This window comes from Kogia breviceps, chromosome 13, assembly GCF_026419965.1.
Source record: "Kogia breviceps isolate mKogBre1 chromosome 13, mKogBre1 haplotype 1, whole genome shotgun sequence".
Taxonomy (NCBI): domain Eukaryota; kingdom Metazoa; phylum Chordata; class Mammalia; order Artiodactyla; family Physeteridae; genus Kogia; species Kogia breviceps.
In genome coordinates this window covers 82,999,091-83,013,954 of record NC_081322.1, presented here as the reverse complement: position 1 = coordinate 83,013,954, position 14,864 = coordinate 82,999,091, and the positions used below count along the sequence as shown (strand labels likewise).

Below are 14,864 nucleotides of genomic sequence, written 5' to 3'. Positions count from 1 at the left end.
TGGCTAAGAGGACTGTCTGAAGCTTAAGAAACTGATTTACATGTGAAGATAATCCTGCATATTCTCAGCACATGGTAACGTCACTACTGATCAGCTTTTCTGGAATATTAAAACTGTCCCAGTACTACCCAGCCTGTAATCATGGAGGACCTCTGGCACTCTGACACAATGCCATGTGTTCCCCAGGACAGTATCATATACTCTTAAAAACCAAAGATGAAGGAAAGGTTCATAGGGGGTCAACAACATGGTTCTCAAAGTATGTTCTACACAAGACTCTTCATTTCTCTTGCCAGAGACTGAAAATTACACACACACGCACACACACACACCACACATGCACACACACCACACACACACGCACACCACACACACACGCACACACACACACACACACACACACACACACAGGTGTAACTGCCTCCGAAATTTAAACTAATCTTCCCTTGCTGATTGCAAGAAGCTGGTCAAAGAAACATTCAGTTAGGATGAAAAACTTCTGAACCCAGTGATATTTGTCTCTATCAAAGCAGAATTTGAAAACGCTGAGCAACAGTTTTAGAAAGTGGATACCGAACAGCCTGTAGAACCAAGTGTCCCAAACAGTAACTAGCTTGGGATCAACAGGTGAGAATTAAGAGGAAAGGTTGAGACTGTCATAAAAATTATTCATGAAAAAGGCCAACTTCTTAGCCTTAATCAGACACGAACAGATCTGATACAAGAAAAACTTTAACCCAGCGGCTCTACTATGCCCATTCCAAACTGGGAGAAAATGTCCAAGTATTAAGACTACTGAGGGCTTCCCTGGTGGCGCAGTGGTTGAGAATCCGCCTGCCGATGCAGGGGACACGGGTTCGTGCCCCGGTCCGGGAAGATCCCACGTGCCGCGGAGCGGCTGGGCCCGTGAGCCATGGCCGCTGGGCCTGAGCGTCCGGAGCCTGTGCTCCTCAACGGGAGAGGCCACGGCAGTGAGAGGCCCGCGTACCGCAAAAAAAAAAAAAAAAAAAAAAAAAAAAAAAAAAAGAAGAATAAGACTACTGAAAAAAGAAATAGCAGAAATAATTTTAACAACATAATAACTTATATTATGCATTTCCAAATCCTTTCACATCCATTAAGGTCCAAATTAAGTCTTTAATTTTTAAAAAGTGAGAAACTGTAAATCTTAAGTTGTATTGTGTGTTATCTTTCTCAAAGCTCTTTCACATCCATTTTGACTCTAACTGTGCTTTAGATTAGAAATAATACCAGTGAGAAAGATGTTCAAGTGAGTCTGTATTATCTGCACAGCACCTCTGCACACCTACAGAATAATTTTCTACACTCTACAGCCTACTATGCCATTACTAGGAGGCTTTCCATAAACACTACTTTTCCATTCTATTCTTAAAATACTCTTTCTCTTAAAGGTGGGTATCCTTGTCACCACACAAGTGCAAAGACTTCTATTTCTACTTACTGACATCGGAGAAATTTATTTGATTATGAATTAACCACATTTAAAGGGAAAATAGCATAATTTTTAAAATCCAAGAAAAATCCAAAATTTTAATTTTGACCCATTTTCTATGAAAGCCAGAAATCAAATAGAGTTGACCCACTGGTATAGGTCCTAACATGCCAAAAACAGAAGTTAAAAGGAAAAGAAAGCGTTTATCAGAGTCTGTAGTAATTTATGGAGATGAAGTAATTAATTCAATGTTTATCAGCAAAGAATGTATTTAATTTTAACTGAATGTGTAGCAGGCATCTATCGCCTTGTTTTCCTGGAATGTCTTCCCGTTCTTTAGTTAAAAGCACCCCAACTCACCTTGTGATTCCTCCATTCTATATCTTTGTGGGACTGTCAACTGAGAGCAATCCTACACCACACACACACACACACACACACACACACACACACACACACACGCACACAGCAAATTACCTAACAAGGCCAATCATAGTCTCCCCAGGAAAACTAAAGAATGAAATCAGTGGGTGCTGTCTTCAAGACCATGACACCTGAAACAGACTGCCCATTAGGCAGTTCCTGAAGCCTACCTCCTCCAAGGTCTGACTCTTGGTCTCCAAAGCCTAGTCGTTCAGCATTTTCTATGCCTATATTATATGTAATTGCTATGCCTACAGTTCTGTAACTTCTCTTTTTCACTCAGTAATATATAACGGGCATCATTCCAATTGGTTAATATAGATTTATATCATTATTTTCAATGGCTGTATGCAAATAAGGTACCCTAATCTATTTAATCAATTCCTTACTTAAAGTTATTTACTAAATAACTGTATATAGTAAATAGTTCTTTACTGTATACATATATCTTTGCTAACTTTTCCTACTATTTTTTAGGATAAGTTCCTAAATGTGGGCTTGCTGGGTTAAAGGCTATGCAAATTTTACGTTTTGACACATAATAATAGCTATTTAGAATAAGAGCATTGGAATTCCCTGGTGGCGTAGTGGTTAGGAATCTGCCTGTCAATGCAGGGGACACGGGTTCCATCCCTGCTCCGGGAAGATCCCACATGCCATGGAGCAACTAAGCCCACGAGCCACAACTACTAAGCCTGTGCTCTAGAGCCCGCGAGCCACAACTACTGAAGACCGCACATTCTAGGGCCTGCGTGCCGCAACTACTGAGACCTGCGCTCCACAGCAAGAGGGGCCACCATAATGAGAGCCCTGCACGGCTCAACGAACAGTGGTCCCTGCTCACCGCAACTAGAGAGAGCCCACATGCAGCAACGAAGACCCATTAGAATAAGTGCATCAATTTACACCTCTACTGAGACCAAGAGTATACATGTCCCTTCATCTTCACCAGCACTGGGAATTACTATCATCCTTATTCCCACTCCAAATTGGGAAATGCCCAAATACTAAGACTACCAAGAGAAGCGATACCCGAAATAATCCTAATAACATAATACTTTATATCAAGTTTTACCAAATTGTTTCACATCTAGTAAGGTCTAAATTGAGTTTAAATTACATTGCCAATGTAATCATTGAAAAATGGTGTCTTAGTTGGCTCAGGCTGCCATTAAAAAATACCACAGTCTGGGGTGGCTTAAACAACAGAAATTTATTTCTCACCATTCTGGAGGCTGAAAATTCCAAGATTAAGATGCCAACAAGGCAGATTTCTTTTGTGACCTCTCATCCTGGCTTGTAAGTGGTTGCCATCTAGCTATGTGCTCACATGACCCCTTCTTTGTGCATGGTGAGGGGCTGGGAGGGAAGTGTTTTGGAAGAGGTCGGTGAGCTCTCTGGTGTCTGTCTCTTCTGATGAGGGTGCTAATCCCATCATGAAGGCTCCACCCTATCCCTAATTACCTCCCTAAGGCCCCATCTCCAAATACCATCACATTGGGGGACAAGGCTTCAACATAAGAATTTGGGGGAGAGAAATTCGGTTCATAACAAATGGTATCTTATTTTTGCTTTTAATTTCATTTCTTCAGTTACTAGTAAAATTGAATATTTTAATATATTTATTGGTCATTTAATTTCCCTTTTATTTTTCTTTTAAAAATGGTCTGTTCTGATTCTAAACCTGGAACAGGAAAGGTATAGGATGAGCCTGGAACATCCTGTCACACCAGAAAACAAGGAAGCTACTATAGGCTACTAGAGCTGTGTCATAAGGACTCAGAGCCAAACTGAATAAGTCTATCTCCCCAAAGATACGGCAATTTGAGCATCAAAAGGACAATAATTGAAATGGTCTGAAATACATCATATATGCTAAAACAGAGGAGTTCATAAAGATCCTCAAAAAGAAATTTTAAAAAAAGGAAAGAAAAGACTCTAGCTCCATTACCATTGGAAGATGGTAGGGAACCAACTCATGATTTTGGAAAGTGTCAAATAAAGGGAAATAATCAAACATTCCTATACAATATATACCTCAGGGTGAGTCCTTCAAGCTCTTCCATACAGCAAAATATACCAGCATTATAACATTAGCTGAGAAAAAAAACATCATCTGCATCAGCTGCAAATTTCAGAAAGATGTACCATATGTCACTATCCATGTGGAAGGGAAATTAAAGGACCCAGAAAGGATATAACATACATGTTAGTTTCATCCCCCATGGTTCCCATATTTTGAAAAGGTACTGTGCATTCTGTTGGTGGGAATGTATATTGATACAGCCACTATGGAGAACAGTATGGAGGTTCCTTAAAAAACTAAAAATAGAATTACCATATGACCCAGCAATCCCACTACTGGGCATATACCAAGAGAAAACCTTAATCCAGAAAGACACATGCACCCCAATGTTCAATGCAGCACTGTTTACAATAGCCAGGACATGGAAGCAACCTAAGTGTCCATCAAAAGACGAATGGATAAAGATATGGTACATATATACAATGGAATATTACTCAGCCATAAAAAGGAACGAAATTGGGTCATTTGTAGAGACATGGATGGACCTAGAGACTGTCATACAGAGTGAAGTAAGTCAGAAAGAGAAAAACAAATATCGTATATTAAGACATACATGGGAACCTAGAAAAATGGTACAGATGAACCAGTTTGCAAAGCAGAAACAGAGAGAGAGATGTAGAGAACAAACGTATGGACACCAAGGGGGGAAAGGTGGGGTTGGGGGTCATGAATTGGGAGACTGGGGTTGACATATATACACTGATATGTATAAAATAGATAACTAATAAGAACCTGCTGTATAAAAAATAAGTAAATAAAATTTTAAAAAGGTTCTGTGCATTAAAAAATAAAATTAAATAAAATTTTAAAATAACTAATTTGATTTTGTTTTAATTAAACAAATCATAATTAAATAATTTCCAGTGAGAGCTCTTGATCATCATGAGATTACCTCAGTTGCTAACACTTAATATGTTAAAATTTAGAACCTTTATAAACAAAATGTAATATATACATACAATGGAATATTATTCAGCCTTAAAAAGGAAGCAAATTCTGAAACATGCTACAACATGGATGAACCTTGAGAACATGCAAAGTGAAATAAGCCAGTCACAAAAGGACAAATACTGTATGATCCCACTTATATGAGGGACCTAAAGTAGTCAAATTCATGGAGATAGAAAGTAGAAAGGTGGTGGTCAGGAGTTGGGGGGGGGAGGACAGAATGGGAAATTATTGTTTAATGGATACAACGTTTCAGTTCAGGAACATGAAAAGGTTCTGGAGATGGATGGTGGTGTCACTTGCATAACAATGTGAATGTACTTAATGTCACTGAACCCTTAAAACTGGTTAACATGGTAAATTTTACGTTATGTATATTTTATCATAAAAAACTTAGTATTTTCAATATGTTAAAATTTAGTTGACTAAATTAACATTATCCCAACCAAATTAAAAGAAATTCGACATTTCAGTTACATATTCTCTGCAGTCTCACTGAGGACAAATGCATAATTTGGGAAAAGCTTTTGGTAATACTGAAAATACTTCACAGGGTAGGAACCAACAGAAACCAATGCAATAACTAAATCAAGACATTTCATAACAGAAGTTTTACTCAATTTTTTAATGCATTTGATGAGTCACATGCATAGTTGGGTCACTCAATCTATCTTCAATCTTTCTCCGTCCACAGAAGAGAACAGGAAAGAGATAATTGATACTGTAAATGCAGTGAAACAGATGAAGAACAATGTCCTAGCTCAGCCCTGCACATGGAAAGCATTCAACAAACATTCCAGAAATTCAGATACTCAGTGAACCTGCAATAAAACCAAAAGATAACTTGGGCTTTGCATTCTGTCCTCTACACCACCCAGTGAGAGGGCTAACAAGCGGCCTGAAGGAAGGCTGCTGTCTCTTTATTGTTCTTTCATCACTGGGGATCTCAGCATCAATGCTGGATAACGTTCAATATAAAACAGGTTTCATGAACCACATATCCTTTTATGGCTTAAAAAAGATTTTTCCCATTCAGGGTTTTGGTGGGGAAAATGTAAATAATCAAACTACCACTCGTATAGCTCCATATGAAAACTAAAAAGTTCAATATGATACACACATCTTTTCTAAATGAAAAGTTGGTTTTAAAATAAACAGTAGTAAATATATTACTATTCCTCGGGCACAGGAAGTTAACTCGGGCTTTCTGTTCTTCTCCCATGTCATAAAGCTTCACTGTGTTAAAAAAATTTTCCCTATATGATCCCTCTAACTCAGTACTACATACTTCCAACTCTAGAGGTCAACAACACCTCCCCCCATCACAGGAAAACACTGCTACTTTCACAGCCCTTACTAAAATAGAGCACTTAAAATTCTCCAAAGAAATTCACATCCTCTAGCATCTCTCTCACACAAATTAAGTACTATGCTTAAACACTAGATTTAGCTATTCACAATTTATTCATATACTCACTTCCACAACAGTAAACTACCAAGAAATAGAAAGGGACGGCTGAGTTCCTCCCAATCTGAGTGTAGCTATCCTGGTACAATGTTGACATCAGCTTCCCAACAGCCCCACCGATCACCAGGAGTCCAGGCAGTTGCCTCTGGTTTGCAGCGTGGCTATGTGCAAGGAGCCCTGTCACTTTCCATCCATCACAACCCCAAATCCCAGCAATCGGTGCTGCAGGGCCTGGGGATGAGCATCGTCCAGGACCACAGCACCATTCCCGGTGGCCTTGCCTGCAAGAACTAAACTCGAAGAAATGCAAACCTGAGACACAGAGAGGCACAAAGAAAGGGACTCCCAAATGATTTTTTACATTCTTCAAAACCTTAGAAATAAATTATTTTCCCTGTGCTTTTTTAAGAACCTGCCTACTGGGTATCCTTAAGGTGCTGCTAAGCTACTGCAAAATACAAAGAGGAGGACAATCCCCAAATAGAGAAATCCAGGGCAGAGCTCCCTGTAAGGGGAGCTGACTGTCCATCAGGGGAGAAGTGTTAGAAGACTTTCTGATCACCATGGCAATTTAGCAGATAAGTCACATCCATCCCCGACAGAACTGTGTCACCCTTATTTCCTTCCACAAAGCTAGACGAACCTCACCTTTCCAACCTTAAAGTGGTGTGACAAGAAAAAGTAGACACCTCTCCCTACTAATTGCCCGAGCCGGTCAAACTTCAGACGCAGCATCATGCACTTTGTTTTTAAGCAGAGAGAAAAGAGGAAGGGTTGGCATTCTGAGCGGAATCCCCGTGATTTGCCAGAGGAAACAGCACAGACCAAACAGCAGAAGCGCCAGCATTTCCATGCAGCTGCCACGGCAGGTGACCGGGCCGCTTTGCAGACACCCCGCTCGCTAGGGGGTTTCACGGAGGTGGGGAGGCAGGAAGGCCAGGAGGGAGGGGGACAGCCTGGAGGACGAGAAGGCGGGCAGAGGCCGGGAGGGAAATCCACTCCATCCAGACGCCGGGGAGGAAGAGGAGGAGCACAGTTTCCCCCGGGAAACCGTTTTTTCTGTCTCCACAATTAAGGTGGTTTTCTGTCTCCACAATTAAGGGGTTTTCTGTCTCCACAATTAAGGAAAAAAAAATGGCTCCAAGCCAAACGCCTCCTGATTTACACACAGACACACATACACTCACGCGCGCGCGCGCACACCAAGCTCCTCTATCGCCCCATTTTCTTAGACACTGAAACAAAAGACTAAAACCGCTAAACGGCAGCAAGCGCCGCCCGGAGCCGGGTGTCGGCCACCGTCTCCCCACCGCGCCCTCGGGAACGCCCACCCGAGGGGGCCCGCCCGCCGCCCCCCGCCCGAGCCCCGGCCGGGGGCCGCCAGACGCACCCCCGCCCGCGCCCGGCAGAGGGGCCTGGCCGGGGCTGGGGGCCCGAGCGCCCGCCCCGAGGGTACAGGCGCCCGGCCCGGCTCCGGAGGGCGCTCCGGCCGGCGGTCGGGCCCGCCACCTCCTCCACGGGAGGGCGGCAGCGCCCGGGCCGGGACGGCGTGACAAGAGCCCAGCTCCGCCTCACCTCCGGGCGCCGGTGGCGGCGGCCCCGCGCTCCTCCGCGCCTCTCTGCCTCCGCCTCCAGCAGCTCCGCGCCGCCGCCGCCGCCGCCTCCCCCAGTGTCTCCGCGGAGTCTCCGCCTCCCTCGGCCGCCGCCGCCGCTGCCGCCGCTGGGCCCGGCTGTGCGCCACGTGACCGCGCCACGTGACCCGGCGCGGCTGGCAGGCGCCTCCCCCGCCGGCCTCGCGCCCTCGCGCCCCCGGGGACCCGCGCCCCGGCCGTTGACGCCGCTGGCTCCGAACTGGGATCGAGGCCCCCGCCACCCTCGTCTCGCGCTCTGCCGCGGCCCGAGCTGCTGGCCCGCTCGTCACCTACCTGCTGCCACGCGCCAAACCCCAACTCAACAGACTCTCCAGCCACTGCACACTCGCGAGCACTCCCTCAACGCGCACACACAACAGCCGAACACCCACTCGCGCGCCCACCCGTTCTCACGCACGTGTCACACACGCGCACCTCGCAGTCTTCGTCCCTCGGGGCAACTACACAGCCTGGACAACAGTGAAAACAGTAACTAGTCCAGTCTGAACCCCGCTTCCTTGAGGAATCCTTCCTACCCGGTAATGTAATGATTTGTGTGCGGTCCGAACTTAATTTGAGCCAGAAGTGGTTATCACACTGAAGTTGAAAGTCTCTAGAAAGCGCACGTTGCTTGTAGTGTGAGCCACCGTATGTCTCCGTGAAGACAGTCACTGAAGTGTCTTTGATGGTGATGATCTGATCTCAGACATATCGTATCTTTTGCAGTTGGTCTTAATGGGGAAAGGACTGGATAGCGTCATTTTAACTCACACAGAGGAACAAGCATTCACAGCCTTTTTCCCCCATTAAATTGATGTCCTGCGAGGAACGGAAACTTTATGCATCCGTCCTTCATTTTCCATCACGTACACAGAAATGACACTGCTGAGTGTGTGACTGTTCATGTATGTGTATTTTTTTTAAATAGACAAGAGCAGCACCCTTTCTTCTTGATTTGAGGCATAACATGCCCTATATATTTAAGTAATAGTAGCTAATCTTTGCAAGTGTTCCGCACTTTTTTCTGTTTTGCCTATTTACCAAAATTTTCACATCAGCTTCAGCTTCAGAGTTAAGAATTCTGGCTTCCGTGAATTTCTGGTTGTCAGAAAGAAAATAAAAGAATTGGACTAGAGTCTTTAAATCCTGAAATTACATGCCTACAATTTCACAAATGTTGGCAAGTGCTGCCTAGATTGTTTTAATTTTTTAAAAGTTTTTAAACGATAATATTTGCCTCATTAACGTATGCACATAAGTATAATGTGTTCAAGAGAAGTATTAATATGAGTGTTATTTCATTGCATTTTATAACATCTCTAAAATTAATTTTGACACCTTTCAGAAGTAAAACTACATTTAAGTCTTAGAGTACCTTAAACATAAAAGATAATCCTCCCCCATTTCAACATAATGAGTATTTTGCTTCCACTGCATTAACTGGGGTCAGAAATCAGGACCTGGAGCAAATTTTGAAAAATCTGACCCTGACTGTTAGACCTTAAAGAGTTAGTAAAATGATGAAAGATGAAAATATGCAGTTGAAGAACTTTTCTTGACCTAACAAATGCAATGGATATAACAGCCTAAAAATGATTTAACAAATACCATTAACCATGAACAACGTGGGTGTTCTTTCTTCTGCAAAATGAAAAAATATTAACCTTGAAACCACTCTTCTCCTAATACCATAGTTTTCCTGTGGCTCACATGTGCAAACTCTCTTTTATTCAAGCACTGTTTGGCACAAATGCAGCCAACTCTCAGCAAAACTGCAAAGGCTCTCAGGTCTGTCTTCCACCTCTGCAGTTTCCCACAGCGTGAGCGGTGGTGTGAATGGTCTCCTAAGCAAGTATCTTCATTGAAGTGCTGCTTCTACCACTTAGGAACAAGTGATAACAAGAACATGCCTAACACCACTTCTTTAACAGTACATTCAAATAACAATATCTACCTCACAGGGCTGCTGAAAGAATTAAATGAAATAATTTATGTAAAGCACTGAGTATAGTGCCTGATACGTAATAGGTACTCAACCTAAAATAAGAGCTCTGGTGTATTAAATGCTTGCCACGAGCCAAACGCTGTGCCTTGCTGGTTCTTATTTTTACTATTCTTTCTGTTCCCTGTTACTCAGGATGGGTGCCCTTCATCCCCTGCAGTACCTCCACCAACCCCTTCCCTATTCCCTCTCTCTGCCTTTTCAGGATGAAAATGGTTTCCTTAAGACATTTTTAACTTGAAGGCTCATTTACAGAAATCTATTGAATTTAAGCATTTTAAGCTTAAAAAAAAAACCTTTCAAATTATGAAATAAAAATTGCCTGAGGCAACTGGGGGCCATGAAGAAGGAGATTTGGCAATGCGGACCCTACCACTGGCCTTAGAAACCCCCCTGGTGCAACAGTTCTAATTTTGTTGTGTTTAAAGTACATCGTTGTCTTGGGCAAACTTTTTTTTTTTTTTTTCTGGCGAGGTCCTAAAACTGCCTTACTCTTGAAGGAGGGGGAGTGAGTGGAGAGTGGCTGCCCCCCTGCCTCCAGCTTCTTCCAGGCTCAGTGTCAGGGCCATGACAGGCCAGCCACGGCTAGGAGGCCTCGGAGGTGAAGGCGCCAAGAGCGCAGAGAAGATGGAATCGTGGCCTCACCTGGGGCTGGCCAGGGGCAGCTGCGCGCACAGCCAGGGCGGGGCTGGAACCAGCTTGGTCTGAAACCTCATAAGGTTGGCTGCCCTCCGGGAAGCTGCTGGGGATGAGAGTCATGGAGCTGAGAGCCGAGGGCTGTCGTGTTGGGACTGAAGATGATCAGGCTGTAAGTCTGGTAGCCAAAACATAATACAGCAGAAACAACTTTACTCCAATATCAGATGCCTTAAACACTTGCATCTCAGCTGTTATTCTGTCGTATACAACCTGTTTATTATACCTTCTTTTTGTCTTTGCTTTAGCCACCACATGGAAGAACTAGTTGGAACTTGGGAAGGACAGACATCGTCACGAGGCCCGGGGTTATCACCCGTACCACCGCCTGGGGACTGGGTGAGCCTGGACACATGCTCCACCTCTCCGACCTTCCCTGCTCAGCCTGTAAAAGGGGGGGGCGGTGCTGGTCCCTGATCCTTCCCCACTCTAAAACTCTATGATTCTTTCAATGAGATTTGATAATAGAGAGAAATACATAGGACCCTTTCCTGACCTGTGGCTTCTCTATAGTTTGGAATATTCATAACAACCCACTGTCAGGAATATTTCATTTAACTTGGTCGTGCTAAAGTGAAGGACAAGATGAACTGCCAGGGGGTGGGGGCTTGGCTGAACGCAATTGTAGACCTCAGTGGACTTGTTAAAGTATAAAGTGCCAAAATGAGTTTGCGAAGCGTAGACCTCCCCCGTAACATTTAGTTTCTCCATGTCAAATTTACCCAATTTACATTTCTTAAGCTAGGAAGGCCGTAGAAGAAGAAAGAGCATTTTAAAATCGAATTTCTGTCTCTACCCCATCCCTTCCTTTTCTGTCCCTCCTCCCTCACTCACCCTTTTCTTCCCTTGACCATGAATCCAAAATATACTTGGTCACCAGTATGAAGTCACTAACAGGACCAATGTTCAAGTATTTCTCCATTTTGCAGGCATCTACCATAAATTTTCTGAGGCTATAAGTACAGCAAACACGGTTGGACCAACCACCGTTCTCCCCTCTTGCTTGCTAACAGCCCTCAGTGTGCTAAGCTGGCCAAGTCCTCCACTGACCGGTGCTCCCGGCTGCCTAGCCACTGCCCAGCCCCATCCGGGTCTCAGCCACCGGTTCTCACAGTGGATCCCGGGCCAGGCACGGCAGCACCTGGGAATTGTTAGAAACACACATTCTTAGCCTCCACCTCAGACTTTCTGATGGAAACCCTCATGCTGGGGGCTGAGCATCCTGTGTTTTAACACACTCCACAGGCGATTCTGACCCACACGGAAGGATCACTGGTATAAACCAATCTTGACAATTCTATTCTCTTTTCTTAGAAATAGGCAAGTGATCCTGTTCTGGTCAATTAAACCTGAGTGATAGTCTGCAAGGGAAGCCTTTTGAAAACAGCTTTTTAGCTCCTAAAAAAAATATGAGGACATTTTCCCGGGAAAGCTGTGGGTCTGATTTCTTGATAATACTAAGATGTCATTTGTATTTTCACTCTCATTCTCTCATGAATGTACATTGGTCTTATCCAGAGGTTACATGCTGTGCGATATCACAACAGATTGGGTGCAGAAGTAGATACGAGAACCCACTTGTTCTCTATTAAGAAAGACATTACAGGACTTCCCTGGTGGCGCGGTGGTTAGGAATCCGCCTGCCAATGCAGGGGACACGGGTTCGAGCCCTGGTCCGGAAAGATCCCACATGCCATGTAACAGCTAAGCCCGTGCGCCACAACTACTGAGCCTGCGCTCCAGAGCCCGCAAGCCACAACTACTGAAGCCCACGCTCCGCAACAAGAGAAGCCACCACAATGAGAAGCCCAAGCACCACAATGAAGAGAGTAGCTGCCCACTCACCGCAACTAGAGAAAGCCTGCCCGCAGTAACGAAGACCCAACGCAGCCAAAAATAAATAAAATTTTTTAAAAGACATTACAGAGATTTGTAAAAAAAAAAAAAAAAAAAAAAAAGGAAAACAATGCCACTCTTCCCACTAGATTTTTTTTTGTTTTGGAAAACATAGTTGTTTTTTCATTTAAAAATGTGTGATTTATATTAACATATAAAGATGTACTATTATAAACGAATAAATATTTTTTAAAGTTTCTCAGTTTTCATTTATAAAGTGGTAAACATCGATAGATATAACCCATATAATTATATTTTAAAAGCTCTTTGGGGCCCTTAATTGTTGAGAATGTAAAGGATGAAGTCCTGAGAAAGTCCGAAGGCTGCTCCTTTGGGCAAGGATGCAGTGTCTGGGGCTGCTGCTGCCATCTTGTGACCACCAGAGGTGTCAGCTCACACAGCCAGGATGGCAGGGTAGCGAGAACTGGTCTGTGAGGCCACGTTGACCCTCTGAAGACCCAACCCTGGTATGTATTCTACAATCTTTCACTATCTTGAACTTCCTGTTCTCTGAGATGATAAATCCCCCTCTTGCTTGAGCAGTTTTAGGTGGGGTTCCCTCTTACTAGCTGAAAAATCTTCGCAACCATTGTCCTTTACATTTAGTTCTGAGGACCTCAGTGACGTTTACACACATTTTGCTTATGTTTCCATAAACAAATCAGTGACATTACTTACAAAATGAAGACAGTGAAGCCCTGAGACAAAAATTGAATAGAGAATAAAATGTGATAAAGTTGTCATTCATGAAAGTTGACAGCACTCTAATTTATCAGCACTCTAAATAGCCAAATCAGTGAAAATATACTAGAACCCACACACATTTAGGAAAATAAATCTCTGATTAAGACCATTTACTTAAACCATTACAGTCTCTGTTTTGTAAAATTGATAACTTCTATGTAAATCATAGCCACTTTCAGTTTAGCTCCGTAAAAAGCTTAGATTTTGGAACTGATAATTCTGAGAATCAGAGACTCTGATGAAAGTGCTGTTTACCAATAAGACCAATGAATACAAATATGAAGTCATACCTATATAATTAAGCATTGCTCCAAAGAGAATCACTTATTAGATACTCAATAACTTTTGTTGTATAAAAAAAAATAGAAGGAGGGAAGCTCTGAAAGATCTAAGTATTTAAGTACTGTTTAAGTACCAGGCTACAAAAGAGATGCATCCCAGCAACATTACATTGAAATAGGCAAGTGATCCCCATTGCTTACATTGAAGTAACCTTCCTCACACCTGCAAAAGAATGCAAGAGTTTGGGATAGGGTCGCAGAGGTGGCTAGTTGTCCACCCTAAGCTAAGGCTGTAACTAGGAAGTCTCTGCCTGGCCAGGGACAACATTCCCCAGCACCCCTCTCTACCTAATTGGGGCCATATGACTGCTGCTTGCCAATGGAATGTGAGAAGAAGTAACATGTGTCACTTCTGGCCACAGCAGTTAAGAAATGGGTGTGCTTCTCCACCCTAACTCTTCCCCTGGCTGCCAGCTCAACACAAAGAACTTGAGGCCCCAGGGAACAAAGCCACCAGATGGAAAGGGCCTGGATTTCTGAATCACTCAGGATGGAGAGCTGACTGCCAACAAGAAATACCTACATGGGACTGCTAAAGGAGTACAAAATAAATTTCATTTTGTTAAGCTTCTGAAAACTGCAGCTAATGTTAACATAGATGCTCGGCTGTCTTGAACTGTTGAAGCTCTAAGTAGACATCAGAAAAGTTTTTTACTTTAGGAGGAAAAAGAGCAAGTCTCATGGTTTACTATTGTATCCCCATCTCCAGTGCCTAGAACAGTAGCAGGTAGTGATTAAATATGTGATGACTAAATGAATGAATGAATGAACAAATTGATGGGTGGATGGATGGATGATGCATGAATAAATTGTCTTCATGTGGAAACTATAATAGTTTGGAAAAAATAACACTAAGTATTTGTGGGAAATGTTCACGTTAACTAGTATTTATTTCTGGATATGTTGAGTAAAGGAATAACTGGAGGTATTAAAGAATAAAGAGACTGGACAACCACTTGGCAGGGGTGTGAGATGTGATAGAGAATGTTCAGCTTGGAAAGGTGATTGGATGATGAGTTTTATCTTGCTATTCTCTGCTCTTTTAAATGAGTGATTAGATATATTGGTTAAAGATTCTGTATTTATCTATTTTAATATGAGTACTATTTTAAGTCTTTTAATTATTATTTTAAGAAGTAAAAGTATACAAGATGAGAAATCATTATAAATTAAGTA

At 43.1% G+C, this 14,864-nt stretch overlaps 1 protein-coding gene across 2 annotated transcripts in view; it reads right to left on the bottom strand.

The window, feature by feature from the left end:
* Positions 1 to 8,076, bottom strand: part of TULP4 (TUB like protein 4) — a 223,230-nt gene extending 215,154 nt beyond the window's left edge. For both annotated transcript variants that reach the window (XM_067011103.1, XM_059083531.2), the window contains exon 1: positions 7,954 to 8,076. The gene's annotated coding sequence lies outside the window, so the exon portion shown is untranslated. The remainder of the gene's footprint in view (positions 1 to 7,953) is intronic.
* Positions 8,077 to 14,864: the final 6,788 nt, after the last annotated feature.